Here is a 27,839-nt window from a genome sequence, read left to right on the forward strand (position 1 = left end):
CTCCCAATGTTTAGACAAACCAGAACATGAACTTACGATACCTCAGGTCACGTGGAACACATGAGCACTCTTTCGTTATACAATCATTTCAATCCAGAACGTGGAGTAAATGAGGACACGTGCACATTTGAAATATTTATTTACTAATGCCGTTTTCTCCATCGCAGTATCTTAAATAATACAAGGAAACATATTATCAGAAGCAAAGTTATCAGCATAGTTACTAGTCCATAAAAAGCAAATGGTGACAGCATACTAAAATGCTGTAATGAATAAGGGTTAACAACACCTAATTCTCACCCTCCCTAACTAGCATATTATATTAATATCTAAGAAGGTCTCTTTGGGTTTTAGCAGGGCGGGCCCATACCTCAAGATCCTAGTATGAAGAGATCACATCAGCTTCCACCTGCTCTCTCTGCATGCGAACCGCATCAAGTATGTATGTGTGCTCCAAGCAAAGCAATATAAAACGCGCCTAAAGCCAGAATTTGGCAGGAGCTGCACTTATGTTATGTCTATGATGGTGCGGAGATCAGACCTAACAACAATTCTGTGTCGAGTTATCCTTGAAGCTTCAGCACTCTCTGTACAGACATAGTTTACTAAGCAAAGCTGATATCAGAGCAATAACATATTATTCTCATGTAAATCACAACGCTCTTGTAGGTTGAAAGCTAAATCAACAATTAAGTGTCGTGTGCAGAAGCAGCAAAAGGAAAAATGGCGTTTAAACATTTAATAAACTCATGCTAACTTAACTCAGTATATAGATAAGCAGTAACTATATGACAGTTTCTTCACAATTATAAAACTGAGGATATTATATGATTACCCAGTCATCTATCTGACCTAATGATTCTTCGTATATTCATATGATTTACAGAATGCAGTTAAGAACTGAAGCCATGTGCATTCAGTTCTCAAAATGCACAAACAGAGATATGATAACTGGTGATATAAACCTTGATACACGTGTATGAGGTGAAACTTGTGTTTCTTTCAGATTTCATGCCAATATATTGAGGAAAAAATATTGTGGGGCCTAAATATTGAGAACCAAAATATCATAAAGTTAAGAGCATACAGCTAAGTATAAATGTACTACTCTTAAATCCACATCTACCTAATTTGAAGATATCGCAGCAGCCATCTTAAGACTCGGGCCAGGGGGAATGGCACATTTGGATTGTTTGAGGAGGGATGTGCAGCCACCCCCTCCCCAAGCCTCTTAGATGCCCGACAAACCCCATCCCCAGGACCAATTTTTATTATATGGGGAGGGTGGGGGATGCAGCATCCCTCCCCAAGCCTTAAAGAGGCAACATGGACCCCAACCTCTGAGGCTATTGTGTTTTTGTTGGGGAGGGGACCCAATCACCAAATTCGCAGTTGCAGTGTCGTGGAGACCCTATCCCTCAGGACACTGAGGTTCCCTGCCCGGAAGGGTACAGGCATACCCTGCCCGTACTCTCCCAGGCAGGGAACAGAACTTTGCTCCTGGCCAGGCAGGAGCAATGAAAAATACTGCTCCCGTCTGAATGGGAACAAAGGAATGGTTCACCTCCTGCCACGACCCAGTATGCCCTGAAGCCTCCAATGATGCGAAGTGGGAGCCCATCAACAGCTGAAGTGGCCTGCTCCTGCACTAAGAGAGATGACTGGGATTGCAGGGCCCTGGGGCTCCCCCAGTGGACCCCCCGCCCCCTCAAAAAATAGAGCTGTGGGTGCCCCTGGCAGACACTCACTTTATAAAATAAAGTGATGGATCCTGCCAGCACCCACAATGGTTGTTGGCTATGAAGCTGGCTGGGGTTGCGGAGGCCCCTTCAACCACAAGAAAATTATAGATTTGGCTGTCCGGGGTGGGCATCAGGGCACCCAAAAAAAGAACAATAATACACGAGCAGCAAGCGCTGCTCATTTATTATTCACAGTCCCATAATGCCTTGCGCGGGCTTTTGAAATATATTTTTTGGAGCCTGGTGGTGTCCCTAGACTGGGCAGGGGCACTCACCACCAAGCCTTTTTGTAATGTGGGGGAAGGAGGTGCAGCTAGCGCAGCAGTCCCCCAGCAACATTAAAAACACAGTAATTCTCCTGGGTCATTGAATCCATGAACCCAGGTGACCTTATAATATTTATTGAGTGGAGTGCAGAGGCCCCTTGTGGTTGGTTCTACGTCTGCACATTGTAGCTGGAAAACTGTTAAAAAGACTCAGACATGTTGATTTGTTTTTTAAACTGCAATAAAATTGTTTAATGACAATCACTTGTATTAAACATTGCACTGTGTGAATTAATGAAATATACATTTGATTATAATTATTGGTGATTGTTGATAAAGACAAAAGGCACACTTTATATATTTTGATATTTTGGCCCCTTCATAAAGCCAATAGGTCCACTTTTATATTTTGGTATTCTGGCCAATTGACAAAGTCAGTAAGTTCTACCTACTTAAAATGACACCCTTTATATTCACATCACATAGTTAGCCTGCGCCCAACCCCACCCTGTGTCAAACCACCCACTGTGCATGGCTCGTGTGAAGTGGGGGGTTGGGCATTGGTGAGGGTTTGAGAACAGGTCCTGGCTATGCCATGCATGGTCGAAGGGGTTGGCTGACTACGAGAGGTTAGATGCAGGGGCTGAATGCAGGGGTTGGATGCACGGGGTGGATGCAGGGCATGGCAGCAGGAGCGCTGCGTGGTTGGAATTACATATGACAAAAGACAAAGCTTAAAGTGACATTATAATTAGGTATGGTAATAACATCATACTTTACATTTAAAAAACTAGGAAATTCACTGAAAAAAACAACGGTTAAAGGAACGTTATAGTTAGGTGAGTATGTCAGTGATAACATGAACATTTTGAACTAAAAAAACAAAGAAATTCACCAGTTATAGTTAGCAGAGCTAGCTATAACTTGAGTCCCTGCCATGCACTGCTTCTGACCTCACATATTACATAACTCATGACATGTTCTAAGGCACTATTCATGACATCACGCATGACATCTCAAATGATATCAATGTCATCACTGATGACATTATCCAATGAGTTTGTTTTAGTGGCGGGTAAGGAGTAGTTTCTGTCCTGTAACTCCAGTTCTGTAGTAGGGGTATCTCTGTTATAGTCATAATCTAGTGAATATTCCCGCCCATGTGCGTGGACCCCGGAGCAATCAAAAATAATCTCTTATAGTGTCAAAAAATGCAGAAAGGCATAAACACTTAAGAGAGAATTTAAAGACAGATAATGCAGCCTAAAAAGGCTACACTGTCCAGTACTTCAACTAGAAATTCCACCATAAAATCCACAAAACAGCAAAAGCCTGTACAGATTTCCCTTGCTTTACCAGCAAAATCCCTCAGGAATGATAGAGAGAAGAACCTGGACAGACAAGCCGCATAGGCTGCCATTATGTGGCTCAAAACAGGATACTGTGCCTTTAAGAGAATCTTCCAGAACCTTCTCCCAGTATCCCAGAATGCATAGCAGGTCCAACTTAGTTTCAGTTCTTTTTGAAGGCGTAACACGCCAGACCTGTAGCATTCCATAAAGGAATATGTCTCTCTCCACCGGGGAGGAGGGAGGGCGCTTATGACTATAACAGAGATACGCCATCTACAGAACTGGAGTTACAGGACAGAAACTACTCCTTCTGTAGTAGGGGATCTCTGTGTATAGTCATAATCTAGTGAATAGAATGGCAAGCCCATCCCCACACCAAAGCGGCGGTGGAGAAAAGAGAATTAACGCCACTACTGTGCGAACAGATTTCGCAGCGAAGCCTGCCCAACCTGAGCGTCTGCCCTGGCATCAGTGTCCAGGCAGTAATGCTTAGCAAAGGTATGAACCGACTTCCAAGTGGCCGCCTTGCAGATCTCTGCAATCGGAACATTACGGAGCAACGCTGTCGTGGCAGCCTTGCCCCTGGTGGAATGAGCCTTAGGCTTACCTCCTAAGGTCTTATTAGCTTTTTGGTAACACAGCTGTATGCAGGACACAATCCACCTAGAGATAGACTGCTTAGAGGTCGCAAGACCCGTCCTGACAGATCCATAATTGATGAACAATTGGTCTGACCTACGAATATCCCTGGGTTTATCCAGATAAAATTTCAGCACCCTCCTAACATCCAGGGAATGCAAAGACCTTTCCGCTGGAGATGAAGGATTCTGAAAGAACGTAGGTAAAGATATAGTCTGATTGATATGAAAATCAGAAACAACCTTGGGAAGAAACTTAGGGTGAGTACGCATAACAACCTTAGCAGCATGAAATACAGTATAAGGTTCTTGGCAACACAACGCCTGAATTTCACTCACCCTGCGGGCCGATGTAATGGCCACGAGGAACGCCGCCTTCCAGGAAAGGTGCTGCAACGAAGCCTTATGAATAGGTTCAAAAGGCTCCTTCATCAATCTGGACAGCACCACATTCAAGTCCCATGAAGGCGAAGGAAGCCTGACAGGAGGGAACACTTTCTTCAAGCCTTCCAAAAAATCTTTGATCACAGGGATCTGAAAGAAGGAAGTCTGTGAAGGGCATTTCCTGTAGGCAGTCAAAGCAGCCAGATGAACCTTAATGGAATGGACATTAAGGCCAGACTGCGCCAAATGTAGCAGATATGGAAGGATGACATCTTCCTTGCATGTCGTAGGGTCATAGTTCTTAGACTTGCACCAGATGCAAAACCTCTTCCACTTGTAAGCATAAGAAGTCCGAGTGGAAGGTCGCTTAGCCTCCTTCAGTATGTCCATACAATCCGCTGGGAGATTCAAATGGCCATATTGCACTATTTCAGGAGCCATGCCGCCAAACTCAAAGACGAGAGGTTGGGGTGCACCATCCGCCCCCCAAACTTCGTGAGAAGGTCCGGCCTGCACGGCAGCTTCATGTGAGGAAGGAGAGACCGGTGAAGCAGGTCCGTGAACCACCACTGTCTGGGCCATTCCGGGGCAATCAGAATCATCTTCGCCCTGGATTGGGAGAGCTTGATGAGAACCGCTGGAATCAGGGGAATGGGTGGAAAAGCGTACAGAAAGCTGTTAGACCAGTTGACCCATAACGCGTTCCCCAGCGTCCCCGGCTGGTAGTACCTGGAGGCAAAGTCTCGGCATTTGCTGTTTTCTGCGGTGGCGAACAGATCTACCTCTGGAGTGCCCCACCTTGCGAAGACTTCTCCTAGTACTTCGTCGTTTATGACCCACTCGTGATTTTCCTGAATCAATCTGCTCAGCTCGTCTGCCTGAACATTCTGCACACCTGGCAGATGAGTGGCCGTTATCGAGAGTCCTCGAGCCAGAAGCCAATGCCAGATCGCCTGCGCCTCCTGAGACAGAGTGCGTGATCTTAAGCCCCCCTGCTTGTTGAGGTAATACATTGTGGTCGTATTGTCCGTCTGTACAAGCAGAGAGTTGGTCCGGAAGGACGGTTGAAAAGCCTTCAGTGCCAAGTGAACAGCCCTGAGTTCCAGGAAATTGATGTGGTACGTGGACTCCGACGGGGACCACGTCCCTTGAATCTGCAGATCTCCGGAGTGCGCTCCCCATCCCAGGAGAGAAGCATCCGTCACGATAGTCTGAGTGGGAATGTCCTTGTGGAAGGGAACCCCTCTGAGGAGATTCTCCGCTGAACACCACCACTTCAGAGACTGAAGAGCATGCAGAGACAGTCGTATCTTGTCGTCCCAAGAGCCTCTCATCTGGTCCCACTGATCTTCCAAGCACTCCTGCAGCGGTCTCATATGCAGCCGTGCATGTGGCGTCAGGAAGATGCAAGAAGCCATCGATCCCAGCAGGGAAGACACCGTCCTCACTGTCGTGGAAGGAGCGGACAGGAGAGCCTGAGCCTTCCGAAGAAGTGATAAACGTCGCTCTTCCGAAGGAGACACGCCTGCCGACAGCGTATCGATGGAGGCTCCCAAGTACTGGATGCACTGGACCGGAGTCGGGACAGATTTGGACATGTTGATGAGCAACCCCAGCTTGTTCAAGAGAACGCACGTCTTCTAGAAGTGAGCTTGAGCTTCCGAGAAGGAGGAGGCCTTGATCAACCAATCATCCAGGTATGGGTAGACAAACACCTTGTTCTTCCGCAGGTGTGCCGCTACCACTGCCATGCACTTCGAGAACATCCGGGGCGCAGACTTCAGCCCGAATGGAAGTACCGTGTACTGATAGTGATTGGTGCCGACTTGAAATCACAGGAACTTCCGGTGTTTGTGTGCAATGGGCACATGGAAGTACGCATCTTGCAGGTCTATGGCGCAAAGCCAATCTCCCCGTTGCAGCTGAGGATAAATCTGATGCAACGACAGCATGCGAAACTTTTCTCTGCGAATCCATTTGTTTGCCTGTCGCAAGTCCAGAATGGGCCTGAACTCGTTCTTGCCTTTTTTTCAGACGAGAAAGAACCGGGAGTACAGACCTCTTCCTCTTTGAGACAGAGGTACATCTTCTATCGCCCTTTTCCTTAGAAGGATGTCGGCCTCCGCCTGGAGCTCGCGCAGTTGATACTGTGAGCTGACCGGAGGAATCGATGGAGGAGGGCTGATGAACCGAAGACTGTATCCATTGCAAACAATATTCAGCACCCACTTGTCCTGAGTAATTTTTCTCCACTCTGCCAGAAAAAATTGAACGCTTCCCCCCACCGGAGCGGGTAACGGATGAAGGGGAAGTAACCGCTCAGGGGCGAGACCCAGCCGGGCCCTTGTTCGCGGTAGAGGACTGCTGTCCACCTCTACCCCTCTGACGTTTCTGGAAGGGCCTTCTGTATTGCTGCTGCTGCTGCTGTTGTTGCCCAGAAGACTGGCCCCTTCCTCTACCCTGCGACCCGAACCGCCGTTGGAACTGGCGGTAGGGTTTCTTCTCTTTCGGCTTCTCCAAGCCCACAGCCGTCAGGGTTTCAGCCTCGGCCTTCATCCTGGCCATTTCGTCATCTGCGTGTGTCCCGAAGAGGGTTTCGCCGGAAAACGGCGGATTAGCCACTCGTTGTTGCACTTCAGGCTTGAGCGACGTCAGCCGGAGCCAAGCATGGCGTCTCTGATTGATACCGTGGCAGTATCCATGCGCGGCCAGCAGGGAGATATCCGCCGCGGCACTGATGGCCTGGTTCGAAACCAGCATCCCTTCCTGGACGATCTCCATGAAGTCCTCTTTCCTGTCCCGCGGGACAAGGTCCGCAAACTGTTCCATGGAATCCCACAGTGCACGGTCGTACCGTCCCAACAACGCCGAGTCACTGGAGGCCTTCATCGTCGTGGAAGATGTCCCACACGCCTTCCGTCCAGCTGAGTCAATCCAGCGGCTCTCCTTATCCGGAGGCACAGTGGAGGACGGGGAGGTAGCATGTAGTTTCCGAGCCGCCGTCACAATCACCGAATCGGGCACTGGGTCCTTCCGCAAGAAGGCCAGGTCCGACTCTGGAGCCCTGTACTTCTTGACAAGCCTGGAGGGAGCAGCTTTCACCACCGCCGGCGTAAGGAAGAGCTGTTCAGCCGGCTCGACCAGTCCCGGCACCAAAGGCAGTAGGGGGCGAGATAGGTGCTTCGTGTGCAAAGTCTCGAAGATCACAGAAGTTGTGGGCGTAGGGGCCGTCACCTTAATCCCCAACTTCGCCGCCCCTCTCAGGAGAACCTCCTGGAACGTGCCAATGTCATCTATCGGAGACACTCTCGTCTCCGGTGAATCCGACAAAGTAGGCGAATATGAACGGGTCCCAGAGGCCGAACGGGACCTGGACCGATGCCTCCTATGGCGATGTCTGGATCTCGAGGAGGATCCGTGTCCACTCCTAGATCTGTCCCTTCTCCCTGAGCGTGACCTCGATCTCCTGGGTCTGGGACGCTCCGCCGGCTTTCCCGGGTCGGACGTCTTGGGCTTAGGAGGAACCTTCGACTTAGGAGTCTTCTTCGGAGGTGTCGGAAGTCTGGGCATCGACACCGATCTAGGTGGAACCGGAGGAGGAGCACCCGGCACCGGGGCCTGCGGCCCTGACGGAAGAGCAGGTAGAGGAGGCAATGGAGGAGGGGTCGAAGCCCTCGGAGGAGGCCCTCTAGGCAAAGGAGGAGGAGGAGGCTGTATAACAGTCTTCCTTGGTGTATACACCTCTGAATACGCCGTTCCCGGCGAGCCACCATCCTGTTCTGACTGAGGGGAGCCCCCCACAGTCCTCGGCCTGTCCTTACGACCCCCTGACGCTGAAGACCGGTGTTCAGACGTCGACCGTGGTTCCTTCGACGTCGAGCGGCCCTTCGGCGTCGACCGTTTCGCACTCCTCGGCGTCGACCGGCGTCTATGCCTCGACGTCAACCCCGACCAGATGGACGAACCTCTAAACCTCGACGACGGGCGCTAGTGCCTCGACGGCGACCTCGACCGCCTCGACGACGACCTCTTCGATCGCCTCGACGTCGACCTCTTTGATCGCCTCGACGTCGACCTCTTCGATCGCCTCGACGTCGACCTCTTCGATCGCCTCGACGTCGACGTCTTCAGCGCCGGAGACCTCTTACGCCTCGACGGCGACCGCGCCGTCCTCGACGGCGGCCTCGACGACGAGGATCCCCTCGACGACGATGATGTCCTCGCCCTCGACGGCGGTGTCGCCTCGACGGCGAGCGCCGACGCCGGGCCCTCCGATGCCGTCCACTCGACGCCGACGGCGATGACGAGGAAATCGACACCGGGTTCGACGGTGGCCTGTGTAAGTCCCTCGACGTCGACGGGCGACGTTTTCTCAACCCAGAGCCCTGGGGAGACCGGGAACTGGCCATGGACCTTCCTCTCGACGTCGTGGTCATAGCAACCGACCCAGACGGAGACCTTGGACGTTTGCTGGACTTCCTGCCCCTAGGGAGCCCCCCAGAGGCCTCAGCACGGGCAGTAGAAGCCCCTCCAGACCCACCTTGAGCCTTCAGTCTTCTTTCTTCAAGCCCCTGAAGTCTGATCTTCCTCCTGTCCTTCAGGGTCTTGCCAGAGAAGCCTCTACAGATCACACACTCCTCTGGGATGTGGGAAGAGGGAAGGCAGAGGATACACACCTCATGGGGGTCTGACTTGGCCTTCTTCCTGGAGCACTCCGGGCACTTGTCAAATAATGCAGGCATTATTGACAACAAAAGAGTGCAGAAAACCAAGAAGAAAGTCACCAAAGTACTTTAAAAGTACACAAAATCGAATTTAGTGAAAAAACACCAACAAAACCCTTGAAAAGGGAGAGCTCAATGCTCCAGGGTCCTGCTTGCAGGAGCCGGAAAAAAGAACTGAAACTAAGTTGGACCTGCTATGCATTCTGGGATACTGGGAGAAGGTTCTGGAAGATTCTCTTAAAGGCACAGTATCCTGTTTTGAGCCACATAATGGCAGCCTATGGGGCTTGTCTGTCCAGGTTCTTCTCTCTATCATTCCTGAGGGATTTTGCTGGTAAAGCAAGGGAAATCTGTACAGGCTTTTGCTGTTTTGTGGATTTTATGGTGGAATTTCTAGTTGAAGTACTGGACAGTGTAGCCTTTATAGGCTGCATTATCTGTCTTTAAATTCTCTATTAAGTGTCTATGCCTTTCTGCATTTTTTGACACTATAAGAGATTATTTTTGATTGCTCCGGGGTCCACGCACATGGGCGGGACTATTCACTAGATTATGACTATACACAGAGATCCCCTACTACAGAACTACCATATTACTTTTCTCCGTAATTTTGCACAGCCTGTGTCCAGCTAACTGTTTACAAAACACAGGTGCTCCTAATGCATCATAGGTGAGTAGAGGTATTGAACATGTAATAAATCTTTTTATTGAAGAGTAACTCTGTGTGCAAGTGACAGTTAACAACTTGTGTTCTTTATGTTCCACACAAGTTTTTAGGCTCTACAGAAAAGGTTTCCAGCAGGTACAAAGAGTCTATGTATTACATACTAACTATTGAAAGTAGCCTTGAGTTATTAGGCAATCGCCTCAGCATAACAATTTCTACATATCTGAGAAGACTGTGAGCACCAGGTACTAACCTATGTACATGTGCTTTCTTTGCTTCAGAAGATGGGTTTTCTGTAAAGTTTTCAACACAGTATGAAGGCTGCATGTAGTATAATCTTTAGCACCATGTGCAGTGTCTACATACACGTGAGTACATCGACTCGTGCCTGCTCATGCCATCGGGTCATTTGACAACTTTTTTCTATTTCAGACACCGGTAGGGGACACACTTATCGGACACTGTTTATTTCTGTTTAACCAACGTTGCATGACACCGTCACCGAAACGCATTCTCACCTAGCTCCATTACGTTTAAAGACTGCTTGATATTACGCTCGAACTCACTTTTGTTTTTTACGTCCTTTAGATAGTTTTGTTTCAACATGCATGTGTCTGCACATGGTTTGGAATACACTTCTGAGATCACCCGATTCTAACTGAGTAGTATGTTGACATTCTTCACCTTTTTGTCTTTATGTTAAGTTTTTTTTCACCATTAGCATTATACATGCTATACAGCACCTCTCTTTATTTTTCATTTCATTTACCATTATCATGTGATGAATATGAGTTACACTGATTTGCCTTTTTGATTATGATTTGGACATTCGTGGTTTTGTTTACTTGTGATAAAGTTATGATAATCCAACAGTTTCAGCCCCTTAGTGGGTTTCACTCATTGTATCATTGTTTCATTTACCCTTTTAGACTTTGTCCCCCGATGAAGGGCGATAATGGCCCGAAATAGATCGGGAGATTTATGTTTGAACGCTTCGCTTAATGGTTACACTTAAAGCTTTCAATTCAGTTCATTTGATATGAAACTAATATCATTCATTGAATAAATCTTCCATGAAAGCACTGTTTTATTGAGGACTTCCACTTTATTTGCAAGATCCATTACAAACTTTAAATATGCCGCTTCGCGGAATACACACTGTGCTCAGAGGGACGTCCCCTAACCAGGAGACGCTATTTCTTCGTATATTCTTTAGCACCATCCGACCTTGCTTATTTCAAGTGAATTGTCACACTTTGGATACGTTTTGTATAGAGTATACACTGTTCTTAGTAGATACTTTTTAATACTCTTTGGTGTATTTCTCATAAGAGTTTCACTGCCTGCAAACTGTGTGTTACAGAGTAATGTGTCTCCATAGAGTAAACAGTGTTAAGAGTACCCACCTTTCAATTTTTTTGCACTTCTTTTCTCAATGTAATATCAGTGACTGTTAGGGGTTTGATACAGGTGAAGACTGCCCATAGTAGGGCATTAGGTATGTAACAGAGCTTCTATCTATGGAGGAACGTGATTTATTCTGAACTGTTGTATACAGATTTAACGCCATGTGCAGGTCAGGTTACTATTTCATCTGTGGTTTATAGCCAATTTGAACTCGGCTACTCATTAAGTGTATGGTATAGGGTCAATTTTGCGCATAGCACAAGCTTGCTTTACCTATGGGGTTTGTATGTATGATGGCAGTAATGATGCTTCATATTATTCTGAGTTTTTAGGTCTCGCGCCTAGCTATACACTGCGCAGCAGTGTCCGCGCAGCGAGAGTCCTTTTGTCCGGGTTTTCAAAATGGACCTAGGAAATGCACATGCTCGTGCGTGTTCATTTCCAATGGTCCATTTTGATTGGGCTTGTAGTGCATGTTGTTTTTAAAAGAACACGCAATAGGCCGTAGGCAGTCACGTAGCTCCGCCCATGGCCTATTGGTGTCTGTTACGCGCACCAAAGCCCATATGTTTTCAATTATCGTGCCAGACATGGGCGCGATAATTGAAAACATATGCTTCGCAGTGGTGCGCGTGCGCACTACTCGCGGGCGTGTTATATATATATTTTTTTTACAATAGCTTTCAGTGCTGCTTTTTTCTTTGCCATCGCTGGTACCCTTTAGCAATAGCGGCTGCATTTTTTTCCCGACTTATGTTCTCTCCTTCTGCTGTCGCGCTATCCCTGATTTCTCCTTAACTCTCCGTCTCCTGATCTCGTAGCTTCTCCTTCCTGCTCTTGCTGGGGTTCCAATTTCCCGTGGACTCCCGATCGTCACCTAATTTCCTCTTGTCTTTTCCTTTGCCGGAACCGTGGTTTGCTTGTCCCTGGCTCAGTATCCCAGCTTCCTGGTTGCGTGTCACTGGGCATCTCCCGGGCGTTGCACCCTACAATCGGCAAAATCTGAAAGTGAATTCACCTGGGCTCTTCCTTCGATGCTACTTTCGGTTGTGAACATCACGTGTGTTTAGTATAAGACAGAGACATCTGCCCCCTGGTTTATTTAGCCACATATCCTAGAACAAAATGACGTATAATTTAAAAACAAATGATTCTCATTAAGCAGTATTTTTTATAATATCAGCAATATTGTTGTTTTATGTGAAGCATTTCGATACCAATGCCGGAGTTCTGCGTTATATAGATAGCACATTAAAATAAAATAAATATTCCAGAAGGTGACTTTATACGTTCCTAACGAGGTTTGCTAGCAAGTATGAGGATATTGATGTCAGTCTGCATGACATGACAAAAAGGTGTACATTACGTGCATGCGTGATTAGGTTGGCGGGTGAGAACCTGGTAGCAGAGAAGGTCATTCATGGGTCCAGGCTTGCAGTTTGGACATGTTGATTTGTCATGTGAGGTCAATGTTATTAACATGCTCTGGAGAGCCCCCAATGTGCAACATCAGTCTGGAATGAGAGATTGCTCACTGTACTCGCTGCATGCGCCCAACAGGATTTAGACATCTGGCTCCATGATGCAGCAGAAGTGCCAGACTTCCTGCCACTGAAGCCAATGACAAGCAAGTCAGGGAGGCAGGAACAGCTCAATGTCACAGAGAGGCAGGTCAACAAAACGTGCTAACAAAAGGAGCTTGAGTCCTCTCATAAATTATGATAATTACTAGTCCCGACAAGCTGACAGACTGATTCAGTCTACAGCAGATCATCAACAGTTTGGACTCCAGGCTGCTCCATCCCGCGTGGGACTCGGCCGACTCAAGTCTTCCAAACAGGATGTGAGAGGCCCCAAACACGAATTCTGAGCTGCCTATATCAAGCAGCATTTGCAATGCAATACATCTTGCATTTACGCGAGTTTAAGCAATTTACATTGTACATGGCAATTCCTTTTATTTATGTTTTAAAACAAAAATAAAAGGCATTGTTATTTGCAATGTCAATAGCTCAAACTTCTTACTAACTCTAGGTGCTCGTGATCGCCGCTTGATTAAAACATAAAAAAGTAAAACTGTTTTCTTCTGATTTACTCAACTATTACTGCACCTTCAATGAACCCATAAATATGAAAAGAGTTTTACGCAGTATTATGACAGCAGTTGCATGTTAATGTTGATCAATATGACCTCCAGCCTCTCAATTAATGATTGGAATCACCCTTGGCAGATTCCAAACTTATTCTAAAAGGATGTGGCACCAAGTTCTAATGCTGCACTGAGAACTCTGTTCAATTCTTTCTATTGTGAACAATGAATTGCCAATTGTAGTAATTTGAAAGCCCCATATAGATTTTCAAACGTATGCTGAAGAGAAGGGTAGACGGGTGATGTAATGATTCAAAGTGCACATTCTAGCACGAGCCACTACTGTATATTTTTTTTTTTTTACTTTTTATTCGTGACTGTACCAATTAACTCATGTTACAGGTATACATGTTATCATCAAACAGTCTTTTCTCTATTCCTTCATATAACTTTCGGCAATTTAACAAGTGATTCGTCTCAGGTACATTAACTGCAATCATCAATTATCTTTCAGTGTCTCACCGTTCACGTTACATTATCATTATAGTGTCGCCGTAAAACTGGATCCCGTCCCACCCAACTCCCACCCCTCCCCTTACGTCTCCTGGCTCCTCCAGTGGTTAGGCACTGTGTTCGTCGACATATAAACTCCCCTTTTATCCAGAAAATTGCATTTGCATGGTGCTGGCTAACCTGCGCGCTTGGTGTACCCAGGCTCGCTCTGTATTCCGCTGTGTTAAAACGAAGTAATGTGGTAGACATCTCTTGTAGGTGGTATAAGTAGGTTTATTCACGTAGTAATCAACAGGTATACAATTACAGGAAGATCCTTAGAATATCTGATAGTCTCTGGTAATACCTGGAAATGCCCTAATATATGTCCCACCAGGAGCAAGGTCCTCTCTGCTCAGCCCATCTCACTAACTGATCTTGCCACATACAAAGCCACCCTAACATTCCACATGACATCATAGCAGGCTGAGCAGGCAAAGCAGAGAGACACCATAGAGGGAGTGCATCCAGTAGAGTAAGACTACAACACATCTCCCCCATTATAATAATGGAAAACAAAGAGAGAGAGAGTGTGAAGCTGTTGGACACACGTGAAGTAAAAGAAGGAATAACAGTCAAACGTAAGGTAATAGTATAGTGGAACAAAATAGTGTAGCGCAACAACAAAAGAGAGGAAAGAAAAATGCATGAAATAAAATTTACCACACAACTCATCCTACCCCTTTGATAACGCACATACACATATCCTTCCCCCTTACTCAAAAATGCATAGAGATGGTAAAGCGCACAAGACAGAAAAGAGGATGCACTACAAAAATAATTAGAACACCCTATTCTCTGATAAGATAAGGAAAAACAAGGAATGCAAGACAAAAGATACAATCAAAAACAAAAAAAAACGGCGTTTCCAAAAGGCAACACACCACACGGTGTAAAAAAAAAACGCCACATGACCGGTCCAACACCCATAAAAAGGTAACAGTAAAACCAAAACTGTTAAATTATGGGTACTAAAACTCACGGCAAACGTGACATGGGTCACCCTAAAGCAATGCAAACATGCCATGCCAACTGCAAATGAAAAACAACAACCCAAACCAAAAACACAGCGAGCTACAACAGCCTAAAAGCAACCCACCCTGGGCACTCCTTCACCCGAAGGACAACAAAATGAGGGAAAAGAAACAATCCCAAGTTAGTCAAAATTTTGGGGATTGCAATACCCAAAGGAAAACAAAAATAATGAAAATCGCCATGCTCAAGGCAAACATCAGATAGGTTTCTTTAGACCTAGAGCAAACAGATTCCGAAAAACTAAAAACCCACGACAAGCTAAAATAAGGAAAACCTATAAACCTGTGACACACACGTACAACTGGATGAGGGACACTCCACCAGAGTCAAAAGAAACAGCACATACACTTAACATCCACAACTCCAGGAAACAAAAAGACAAACTACAAATGACCAGCAAAATAAGAATGTCTCATGCCCCAGTGAGCTGTCACAAACAAGGAATGTTGTGAATACGGGAAGATTCGCGACGTCCTCCACGAAAACAACAACACTTCTACCAATGTCACAACAAACATACAACTGTAATATGACCCCATCCAGATATTAAAATCACAAGGTAAATAGAACATAACAAACTAAAACAATTAACGTGGTCACCGTAGTCTAAGATGAGCGATACCTCACCCGAAAGTCCAGTCCAATGAAGATGAGCGATACCTCACCCGAAAGTCCAGTCAGCAAAACAGAAAGTCAAATCCATGGAAGTCTAATTCAAATATTCATTCATCCAAAATCCAAATGTAGCAGGTTAAATCCAGCGTAAGTAGAGAATTGCGCCACAAACAGCACCTCCAGCTCGAGATCTTTCATCATGCAATTCAAAGTAGTGACACTGGAAAGGACCAACAACACGATCTTCAAACTTCCATGGTAAACATCGTGGTTCTCTGCACATACAAAGGAATCCTTCCCAATGTGCCAAAATGTCCGCTGTAGCGTCGTCCAGTGTCTATTTCTAATGGAAATAGGCCTCACCACATAGGAAACCTTCACCAATACCATACAGGATTCCAAAGACGTCATCAAACAAGATATGCAGGCGAAGTGGAAGGAGCTCCTGAGACCAACTGTCACCGCTTTGACAAACAGTGAGTTGGCAGACATTAAATGTAATGCAGGCTCAATTTAACATTTTTAAGTTTCTTCCACAGTCAAACACGCAGTGAGCGCAAGATCCAAGCTGTCCACCGGCAATAGATTTTAATCAAATAAAGTAACGTTTCTTTTATTGCCAGTAAGCGCTGCCCAACAGAAGTCTGAAGTCTTTTATTAAATTAGGTAAACCTCACGATCTCGCAGATGTTTAGCTCGAGTATCGAACACATAAATTAATTCCTTGTCCATATGTTTTTGACCATTAGATGGCAGCAACAACACAGAAATCAGTCCGAAATTGTAAGGAATTAGCTTAAAACTTAACCAGTCATAACGATGCGATCTCACAGAAAATGATAGGAGATTTCCAAGTCAGACAACATCTGGTGTGGTTTAACTCTTTCTTCACACGATGTTTCCACACTGTCACAAAGATCTGCTTTTCACACATTAATGAACATCAGCAAAAGTCATACAATTTTGTGCGGAATTACACCATGGTTTTGCAGGCTGTCCAATTACATAAGGGAAAACTCTGCCCAGTTCAGGAAGTTCAAACAGTCAATTCACACATTTGGGGAACACTCACCCAATCTCAACAAGCACTGGCACATCCACGTTGGGGCCGACCGGTCTTTGGTCACTGGTGGGGCAAGTGGAGAGCCAGTTTGTTTTTTCTTTGTGCGTTACTTCTTTTTCAATGTTTCTTTAGTTCCAGGAGTTTCAGCTTCTTAGTTCTTAGTTATTCATCAGTTCCATATCCAATCAATGTAGATCACGTAGGTTCTCCTCGTCGTCGCCAGTGTTAAAACGAAGTAATGTGGTAGACATCTCTTGTAGGTGGTATAAGTAGGTTTATTCACGTAGTAATCAACAGGTATACAATTACAGGAAGATCCTTAGAATATCTGATAGTCTCTGGTAATACCTGGAAATGCCCTAATATATGTCCCACCAGGAGCAAGGTCCTCTCTGCTCAGCCCATCTCACTAACTGATCTTGCCACATACAAAGCCACCCTAACATTCCACATGACATCATAGCAGGCTGAGCAGGCAAAGCAGAGAGACACCATAGAGGGAGTGCATCCAGTAGAGTAAGACTACAACACGCTGTTCACCACCTTATAGGCCCAACTATGGGATATTCACCTGTGGGGGCATCAGGTCTACTTCCTCTATCTCCAGCAGCATCCGCTCCCAGTCCTGCGCAACTGGATGTTTCAGGAGCCCCCACTCTTCCTCTCTACGCAGGATTACACCCTCTGCCTTGCCCCACTTTAGCAAATCAGACCGCCACCCCTCCACACTCGGGGACCTGGCTGATTTCCGCTGCATTGTTATGACCCTAATTGCCAACACTAACGCTAGGTCTATGAGTTTCAGCGAGGCTTTTTGGGTCTTGGGTCTCTATCTGTGTCCTATCAGACAAGGCAATGCCCCCTCCGGGATCTGCAGAGTTGTAACAGTGTTTAGTATATGGCAGACTGTCCCCCAGTAGCTGCGCAGTTGTGGGCATGAACACAGCATATGGAGGAGTCCGGCCTCATCCATCTGACACCGGGGGCAATTATGGGAAGAAGCAGGGAACATTCTATAGAGCCTCTGTGGGTTGAGATACACTCTATGCAGTACCATAGCCTGTATAAATTTAAACTTGACATTTCTAGACACCCTTCTATGGTGTTCTAGAACCATCTTCCAAGCCCCATCCGTCATAGCCTCTCCTGTGTCTAGGGTCCAGGTGTCTCTGAGTGTAGTAATAGACAGAGCGGCGTGTTCCCTAATGCCCGTGTAGAGCCATCGTACTAAGTGGCCCCCGGTCCCCATATAGTGAAGGAGATGCACTAGTTCATGTTGTTCAGGTTTGCTGCGCTGCGTGCCCATATACGTCTCACATAGTGCGTCACTGTAGCATGTAGGAAGTACAATCGCTGTGGGGCCCCCGTTGACTGCGCGAAGGAGGCGTGATCTAGTAGTGTATTGTTCCCAAACAGGTCGCCCACCCTGTCTACACCTGCCTCCGTCCAAGTTTGTAATCTGCGTTGTGTCAGACGTCCTTGCGGTGTAGGGAGACCCAGCAGGGGGATGTTATCTGCGTAAGGTACAGTCCCCGCCGTGTACGCCAGTGCCTTACGCCAACACAGCAGTGCCGTTTGTAGGAGAGGGTGGCAGTCGCGTGGGATCTTGGCATCAGGCAACAACAGGGAGTGTAGCTCTCCCCGTGCTAATTGTTCTCGTGTGATGTCGATTTCATATAAATTCCTGCCCGCCACCCATCGTGACAGCCATTGCAACTGGCTTGCGTAGTAGTAGCCTCGGAGGTCCGGTACTCCAAGTCCCCCCTGTCTGGTGCCTAGCTGTAACTTCCTAAGGCTTATTCGCCGTCTCCCAGGGCCCCATATGAGACTAATCAGTATTGTGTTTAGTGCAGCAAATATTTGTTGTGGGAGGGGAACCGGTAGGTTTACAAAATAGTACAGTATACGTGGGAGCATGACTATCTTAGAAATTGCTATCCTACCCATGACGGATAATGGCAAGGACGTCCAAAAGTTTATACTACTCTGGAGGCTAGTGATGGCCTTCCGAATATTGCCGTCAATCTGGTCCTCTGGTTGTCTATAAACGTTAATGCCCAGGTATTTGAATGTGGTCGGCGCTATCTGGATCTGGTAATCACCAAATTGTACGTGGGAGTGGCGTTGCCCATCTCAGAAATAGAAGCCAAGTGATTTTGTCGGGTTAATGGCCAGGCCGGACACGGCCTTAAACCCGTCAAAGATGGTTGCTAGAGTCGAGTGGTTCGCATCCAAATCCCGAAAATACAACACTATATCATCGACGTAGATTGAGAGGAGATTATGCGTTCCTCCAATCGAGATGCCCACTGCGCCCGCACGGGTTTGAAGTGCTATCGCCAAAGGCTCAAGTGCCAGCACAAACAGCAGGGGCGACAACGGGCAACCTTGCCGGGTGCCCCTATAGATATCATAACTGTCCGATATATACCTGCCAGTTCGTGCTCTGGCTGTCGGGTTCGTATATAATAGTCAAATCCACTTGATCAGGGAGTCGGGGAACCCGAAACGCCGGATGACCTCAAACATAAACTCCCATGTCAGGGAGTCGAAGGCCTGTCCGAGGTCTAAGGCGATACAACCGGCCTGAGGAAAGTCCATCGGTGTGGCAGACATGAGGGCATGGAGTCTCCTCGTGTTCTGGGAAGTGCTCCTCCCTGGGAGGAAGCCACATTGGTCCGGATGTATCAGGGAAGGAAGATGGGCCTGTATTCGCATGGCGATAGCTTTGCTAAGTATTTTATACTCTGTGGAGAGCATTGAGAGGGGTCTGTAATTGGTCAAGTCAAGGGCATCCCTGCCAGGTTTTGGTATGGATATAACTGAGGCTTGCATGGTGGAGACGGGCAGGTGACCGACCTCGTAAGCCGTCTCATAAACTTTCTCTAAGATGGGCACTAGCGTTGTGGAATAAGTCTGGTAAAATTCTACAGGTAATCCGTCCATGCCAGGAGTCTTACCTCGGTTTAGGGAGTGAATGGCTAGTCTGATTTCCTGCTGCGTAATTGGATCTCGGTCTGTTTGTCCCGGGTCAAGGTCGGGAACGGTAAGTCCCTCAGAAATTCTAACATTTCGTCTCCACCGCTCACGGGGGGAGGGGCATACAACATCTCCAGATGGGCCCTAAATGCAGCATTAATATCCGACTGTGTGTACAGCTCTCTGCCCGCTCCATCCCTAATTTTCGTGATCACTGGGACTTCAGGGCTGTCACGTATCAGGCGAGCCAACAGGGCCCCAGATCTATCCGATTCTGCCTGTTGGCGTCTCAAGTAATCTCTGTGGTCAATAACCCGTAGTGTTTCCAGAAGTTCCGCATGTTCTATGTTACAGGACTGTAAGTCCCTTTTACGTCCAGGGACGAGCCACTATTGTATTGAGCAACAGAGAAAAAAACGTGAGATCATGGTCTCCTGCACGATGAAAGTTCGAATTATCACTTTGAACAGACTAATTCCACTAATACAGGCAGCATTAACATCCTAGAACTCTGCTCCTATAAAGTGCAAATCTATAAAAAAACAAATGTCTTAGGTCATCAAGGGCTGCAAACTCCCCCTCTCTTACATTTCAGTGAGTTTCTAAAATCGGATGTTCAGGGGGAATTTTGTTTACAACATCATCCAACTCCCCACAACCTCTACCAGTTCTAGTTATGTGATGGCACCACAACCACACACACAACTACACCCAACCACACCCAACCACACAACCACACACACAACCACACACACACGCAACCACAATCACACACACACACACACACAACCACACAACCCCACACACACAACCACACACACTCCCACTCCCACAACCACACCCACAACCACGCACACACCCACAACCACACACACCCACCACACATACAAACACAACCACACACACACACAACCACACTCAACCACAGCCACACACATAACCACACACACACACCCACACACACAACCACACACACACAACCACACACAACCACTACAACACACACAACCACACACCCACAACCATACATACAACCACAACCACACAGACAAGCACACACACACAACCACATACAACCACACACACAACCACACACAACCACACACACAACCACAACTACACACACACTCAACCACACACAACCACAAGCACACACAAAACCACACACACAACCATACACAACCACACACAACCACACACACAGCCACACACACAACCAGACACAGCCACACACACAATCACACAAACCACAACCACACACACAACCACAAGCACACACACAAACACACACACAACCACACACACCCAACCACAATGTCAGTGCGCTTTTTTTACCAGGCACAGACACCATAAGTCGTCAGTGCACGCTTTCACCGGGCACAAACACCACCAGCCGTCAGTGCACCTTTCCACCAGGCACACACCACCAGACGTCAGTGCACGCTTTCACCAGGCACACACACACCACCAGCCGTCAGTGCATGTTTTCACCAGGCATACACACCACTAGCCGTCAGTGCACGCTTCCACCAGGCACACATACCACCAATTGGCAGTGCACACTTCCACCAGGCACACACACCACCAGTCATCAGAACACAATTTCTACAGGCACACACACCACCAGCCATCAGTGCACACATCAATTGTTACCGCATCCATAATTAACTTTTGTAGCAATCGCAGTTTGGCGTACTTTACTTTTAAACATATTTATCTAAAGCGCAGCATGCCATCATTGCTACAAAAATAAATACACATTTTTTTACCTAAAATGTATAGAATTTTGTTGCAATTGGTGTTGCAATATTTAGCAATGCCAATAGCTCAAACTTAATTAATGCGAGACGTATTGCATTGCAAATCCTTGTTTGCTCTTACTTTCACAGCTCAAATGCTATGCTGTATAAACGGGTAAAGTGTACAAAAGAAGTTTGGATGATGTCAATGATGGCATCATTTATGTCATTTAAGATGTCATTAGTGACGTTATTAAATGATGACAAGGGACTAGACATGAGTGATGTTATATGTGAGGTCCTAAGCAGTGCATGGCCGAGGCGCTGCTAATTATAACTGGTGAATTTCTGTATTTTCTTTTAGTTAAAAACGTTAATGTTGTCCCTGACATATTCATCTAACTACAGTGTTCCTTTAACCTTTATTTTTTTCAGTGAATTTCTAATGCTTTGGTTTTTTTTTAACAAAAACAGATCTCTTTATCACACCCATCTATAACGTTACTTTAACGTTTGTTTTTTCAATGAATTTCTAGTTTTTTCATGTAAAGTGATATTTTATTACCATACATAAAGTCAACCCACCACAGGGGGTGGCCTTTCGCTCTGTGCAGTGGGGGGTTGGCCACAGGATCATAGGTTGTTTAAAGGGGAGGGGCCCATGCACCTCTTCCCCGTGCCTTATTAGGCCCTGGTGACCCCATTCCCTAGGACTACTACTTAAATTAAAGGGGAGGGGGTGACATGCCCCCTTCCCGAGCATTATTAGGCCCTAGGGACCCCAGCCCCTAGGGCTGATTTTTTAAATTAAAGGGTATGAGGGTGGCGGGGGGCCCTCCCCAAGCCTTATTACACCCCAGTAGCCCCATCACAAAGGGCCTTTTTTGCACAAAAGGAGGGGGGTGCGCCATTTTTTTTTAAAGGGGTCTTTTTTTTAATAATAGGGGGGGGCATGTGGCCCCCTTCCCTGAGCCTTGTTAGGCCCTGGGACCACAACCCCAGGGAAACTACTTAAAATAGAGGTGAGGGAGACCACGCACCACCACCCCCCTTTCCCTGAGCCATGTTATGCAATGGGGAGCCAATCGCCCAGGGCTACTACTAAAATTAAATTTGTTTGGGGCCAAGTGATACCTCTCCCTGTGCTGCATTAGGCTCTGGGTACTTCACCCCCGGGCTGTTTTTTTTTAACTAAAGAGGAGGGGCCGCGTGGCCCCTCTCCCTGAGCCTTAGTAGGCCCTGGGGACCCCATGTCCTTTTTTAAAAATTACAGAGCAGGGGGGCCACGCGGCACCCCTCCTAGAGCCTTGTCAGACCCTGGGGACCCCATCCCCCATGGCCTACTACTACAATTAAAAGGAGGGGTGATGCATGACGCTCCTTTCCAAGCCTTGTTAAGCCATGTGGAAGCCCATTCCCCAGGGCCACTACTGCAATTAAAGGGGAGAGGCACGCGTGGTCACCCTCTGCGGGCCGTCTTAGGCCCTGGGGACCAGTCTTTCAAAACCTTTTTTAATGAAAGGGGAGGGGGCCACGTAGTCCTCCTCCCGAACCTTGCTAAGCCTTTGGTACCCCATCCGCCAGTGCTGATTATTCTAATTATAGGGTAGGGGGCATGCGTGTCCCCCCACTCCAAGCCTGATTAGGTCCTGGAGACCCCACTCCCCAGGGCCCTTTTTTAATTAAAAGGTGAGGGTGGCTGCTCAGCCCCCCTTTCCAAGCCTTGTTATAACCTGGGAATCCCATCCTCCAGGTCCACTACTAAAAGGAAAGCCATTTCCAGCCCATTGACCCCATCCCCCAGGTCCCACACTGTTAAAGGTGGGTGCACTGGTGCCCACACGGGGCACCCACTATACGCTAGTAGGGAGCTGTGGGGGGAGCCCCAAAACCCCGCAGCAACAGCCATCTTCCCTGAGACGATTCTGTCTAATAACTCAAGGCTACTTACAATACTTCGTATGTAGAATGTTTGCCCTGTTGCAAACTTTTTCTGCAGAGCCTACAAACGTGTGTGGAACGTAGTGGACACAATTAAATTGTCAACTGTCACCTGCACACAGGGTTACTCTTCAATGTCTTGAGATTGATAAATAGGATAGCAATTTACACCCTGATGTATGCACACATAGCAGCGGCAGGACCAATAAATGCAATATCGATGTATGCTGTAATCTACGCACACAATGATGCCAATACCAGTAAATGCAATATTGATGTACGCTGTAACCTATGCACGCACAGTGATGTCAATACCAGTAAATACAATGTTGATGTGCACGATAACTTATGCACACATAATGACGCCTATTCGGTGAATGCAATGTTGATGTACGATGTAACAACTGTATGTATAATAATGAGAATATCAGCAAATATATCAATGACCACCATGTTACACGTGCACCCACTCACAAACTCGTATCATTGCTGTCGGATTCATCCGCGATGACATCTCCATCAACTCAAAGTCAGAGATATATGTTCAGACAGACACTGCATCCCAAACCCAAGCCCACTGATTGATAGGTCACAGAGAGGGTTACACTTAGCCCAAAGACCAACGCGCACCTAAGGAAAACGCTGATTATTCCCCACAGATAGGTAGTCACACCAAAAACAGGACCAAGGAGATTGGCCCCAATAAAACACGTTTGGCCAATGACATGGGTTACCAAAATACCAGAAAGCTGGATACCACATGTAGTTAGGAACACTCAGCCAATCAGGACACAACATCTACACCACACGGAGTGATCACGCACTCACCACACCAGACATCTGGGTACACACACTGGCCCATACTAGCTCTCCCCATGGTCGAGAACCATCTGTGTCCTCTTATAAAATGGTTGTAATTGATGTTTACGAATATGAAGCTTTTCAAAGAATGTCGAAGTGTTTTATTGTACCCCAAAAATGTATATATGTGCAGCCAAAACGTCTGCACTCCGAGACTGTCTTCAGACATGTCTCTGTTGATACTCTCCCTGCAACTGCGATTAATTAAACCAAATTCTTCCTGTTTTGTCAAACACCTCTTGTCTTTTCATTTATTTAAGGTAACTTCATATTCGAGCAACAAATGCACACATTTATAACGTGTTCAATACCACTACACAACTATGATGCATAAGGAGCACATTCGTTTTGTAAACACTTACACCCATTAGATGGACCGAGCCTAGATAACATTGGGTACAAAAGTAATAGAGTAGGTACCTGCCACTAAATAAACTATAAAACAAACTAGCAGACTCATTGGATGATGTCATTAGTGATGTCATTTGAGATGTCATAAATGATGTCATAGGACATGTCATTACTGGTGCAATATATGAGTTCATAAGCAGTGCATGGCGGGGGTGCACGTTATACTTAGCTTTGCTAATTATAACTGGTGAATTTCTGTTTTGTGTTTTAGTTCAAAATGTTATTGTTGTCACTGACAAATTCACCTAACTATAGCGTTACTTGAAACTTTGTTTTTTTCACTGAATGCATATATTTGTTACTATCATCATGGTAAATACATGTGGAATTAAATATAGTAAACCTATGATTAGATCAACATACACACTATATATATATATACATATATATATATTTATTTATATGTATATACACACACACACGTATATATATTTTTTTCTCAAAGATGTACATACTTACCTTGTTGATATCTTGGTCCTCAATATTTTTGCCCCACAACATGTTTTCCTCAATATTCTGGTGGAAAACCTTCCTTTTCTTATCTAGGGTGCAGCAAGGTACATCAGATAATATGAGTTAACAGAACAAATAGTCAACTATGAATAACTTCCTTAAGTTAATAACAATGACCTGAATTGTCAATTACCTAAATGAGGTCAGCATAAAATTATAGGCACCTTGGCTCAGGTTTTAAAGCAGCAGCAAGAAATACATTTGTTTCTGTTTAGTAGAATAGGCGTTATCCGAGAAGTAAGTACTTCCTCAAACTTCTCACGCTGGAAATTACCCATGCTGATACACAAGCTCTTCTAAAAATAGTTTTTGTTTTTTTCAACTTATACTTTGAACTCAGGAATTATTTTTCTGTTCACCCACTGGAACAGATGAGAGAAACTCCCTTGCCTACTTTGTTTTAATATTACATAAGATTGGTAATGAATAAAACATGGTTGACCCACTTCAACACCAGGCGAGGGCCTATTAGGTGAACAAATAAACGCCTACAGAAGGCAGTATTCTCTACAGTTCAAGATTAGAATGCTCGCACATGAAAAATATATTTAAAAAAAAGGTTAAAGTGATCCCACTAACAGCATTTGTTCCAGGCGAGGAGTGACCATGGGGATGAAGCATCCTCTAACTGCGGATGAAGGGTCTGTACCCTTTTTATCCTAATCTGTATCAGAATTTTAATCCATTAGTACAGCAATGAGAAGGAAGCTATTTTGTGAGCTCTAGAAAGCACCTATCTATTGGGACCACAATCTGTGTGTGAAACTACTGAGCAGGGAGGGCAGAGAGTGGTCATCAAAGTCCTCTCACTTTACCTTTTGGCTACATCCATTGAGCTTGAGTGTGCCAAATTAAAATTGACCAATTTTGCCCTTCATGAAGGTATGATGTTTGTGACATCATACTTATTGTAATTGTAATTATATAGCGCTTACCACCCCTGACGAGGCGTAGAAGTGCTTTTATAAACACAAAGCATTAGCCGTGGATTTAATAAAAAAAAAATGGGGCAGTTTTATATAGCGCCAACTAGACCAGAGACATCGGGTATCAGAGCACTTTACACGAGCACCAGTTTTGTTACAGAAGGACACATTTATTTTTGTTAGGCACAGGAAGATTAAGTGATTTGACCAGAATCACAGGATGTTGAGCGTCGTTGACGAGACTCGAACTCGGTTCCCCAGCTTCGAGGTCAACCGCTCTAGCCTTAAGGCAACATCCCTCCCTTTTATTTTTGCAACTGTATTTTCTATCATGCCATAGAACCCACGAGGGTGCGGGCTAACTTCACTCTAAGAGAACACACTTAGATTTCGCCTATTACATGACGTCTCACCGGATCACTGGGCACACCCCGAACGACATTTCAATGTATCTTAACTCCTCACTTCTAGAATTCATAATATTATTTCTTTTTACATATTATTGTATATTGAATTTATCACCAATATTTACTTGCCTATGGACAGTCATTCAATTTCGCTTACACCTGAAGAATGCATTCTTGGAAGATCACACCATTATGGCCACCGTAATTGTCATCCCATATTAATGCCCGATATGTAGTTATACTTTCGAGAGGCGTTTATAATGGCTTTTTCAGCTTTTAATCGGGAACGGATATATATAATGCTGGCATACATTCGGTTCTTTTAGCCACTAATGGGTATTTCAGTACACTAAGATTCCCAATATGGCAGAGGGCGTTACTACAATTACGTTCTAGTCTTTATGAGACTTTTTTGCTTAAAATCACTTCCTACTTCCGGTCACGTGTCCGTTGTTCGGGAAACGGCGACCGGGAAATACAGGAGGAGGGATGCCACGTATCTGGTGAGTGCATTGCAAAAGAAACGCGCTGTAGTTTAATCTTAATTCAACTTATAATACAGGATCGCTTACATGACGATCTATCTAACCATTAGACAGCATTTACCTACAGCTGGTCTAATTCCTCCCTTGGTTTCCTTTCACCCCCTCCTTGTTCAAACAGAAAAGACGGCAAGACTTCAATTGATACTCGATGTATACCTACGGAAGGTGGATCCCCTCCCGGTACCGACTTAATACCTACACGTATTAAGGTACACTCCTATTCTATCTTATGAGAGAGATGTGTTTTGTGAGACACGATGTTGCTAATGTCCAGTATTACACACAACACCGTAACACTCGGTTTTCCTTTTATGCAGCGTTAACTAATTGAGCACCTTCTTACCCTGTGTGCTCGAAATCGACAGACGACCACACTTATATATTTTTTATGGAATACTTGACTCTGAAAAACTAAAATACGTACGAATACCATTAAGAACCATTGGTAAGCCATCATTTTTAATCTTCCCTCTCAGCTGTTAGAATTGTGTAAAGATCGTTGCACCTTCTTATGTTTCTCGTTTTCACCTTACATAGATCCCTACCTAAAGCGAATCTTTATCTTCCGGACCGACATGCATGTAGGTTGTGCCACAAGGTAGGCACTTTTCCTTCCTGTTTAGTTCCTAGACACTTAGTACAAGTTTCGTTACTTTGCGCACCTATAAACCTGCATGAGCCACATACTTTTTAGCTCTGAGGTTATACCACGTGTATTTCACTTTCACTCTGAGACTTTGTTTTGTGATGGATCAGGTTTAAATACGGCACATGTTATATTACTGTAATCAGAATTACAATCCCCCGTTACATATTACTTACTGTATTGACTGAACATGTCATATAGGAGAATTGAGATATCATCTATATATGCAAAATTTTGGATTGTTCCTTTCTCTTATAACAGTCACCTAGCTCACACGATTCACTTCTATTCCATCCATGATCTATGGGGAGTAGCGGCACTTTAGAGGTGTATAAAC

Source organism: Lissotriton helveticus, chromosome 9 (assembly GCF_964261635.1).
Source record: "Lissotriton helveticus chromosome 9, aLisHel1.1, whole genome shotgun sequence".
Classification (NCBI taxonomy): domain Eukaryota; kingdom Metazoa; phylum Chordata; class Amphibia; order Caudata; family Salamandridae; genus Lissotriton; species Lissotriton helveticus.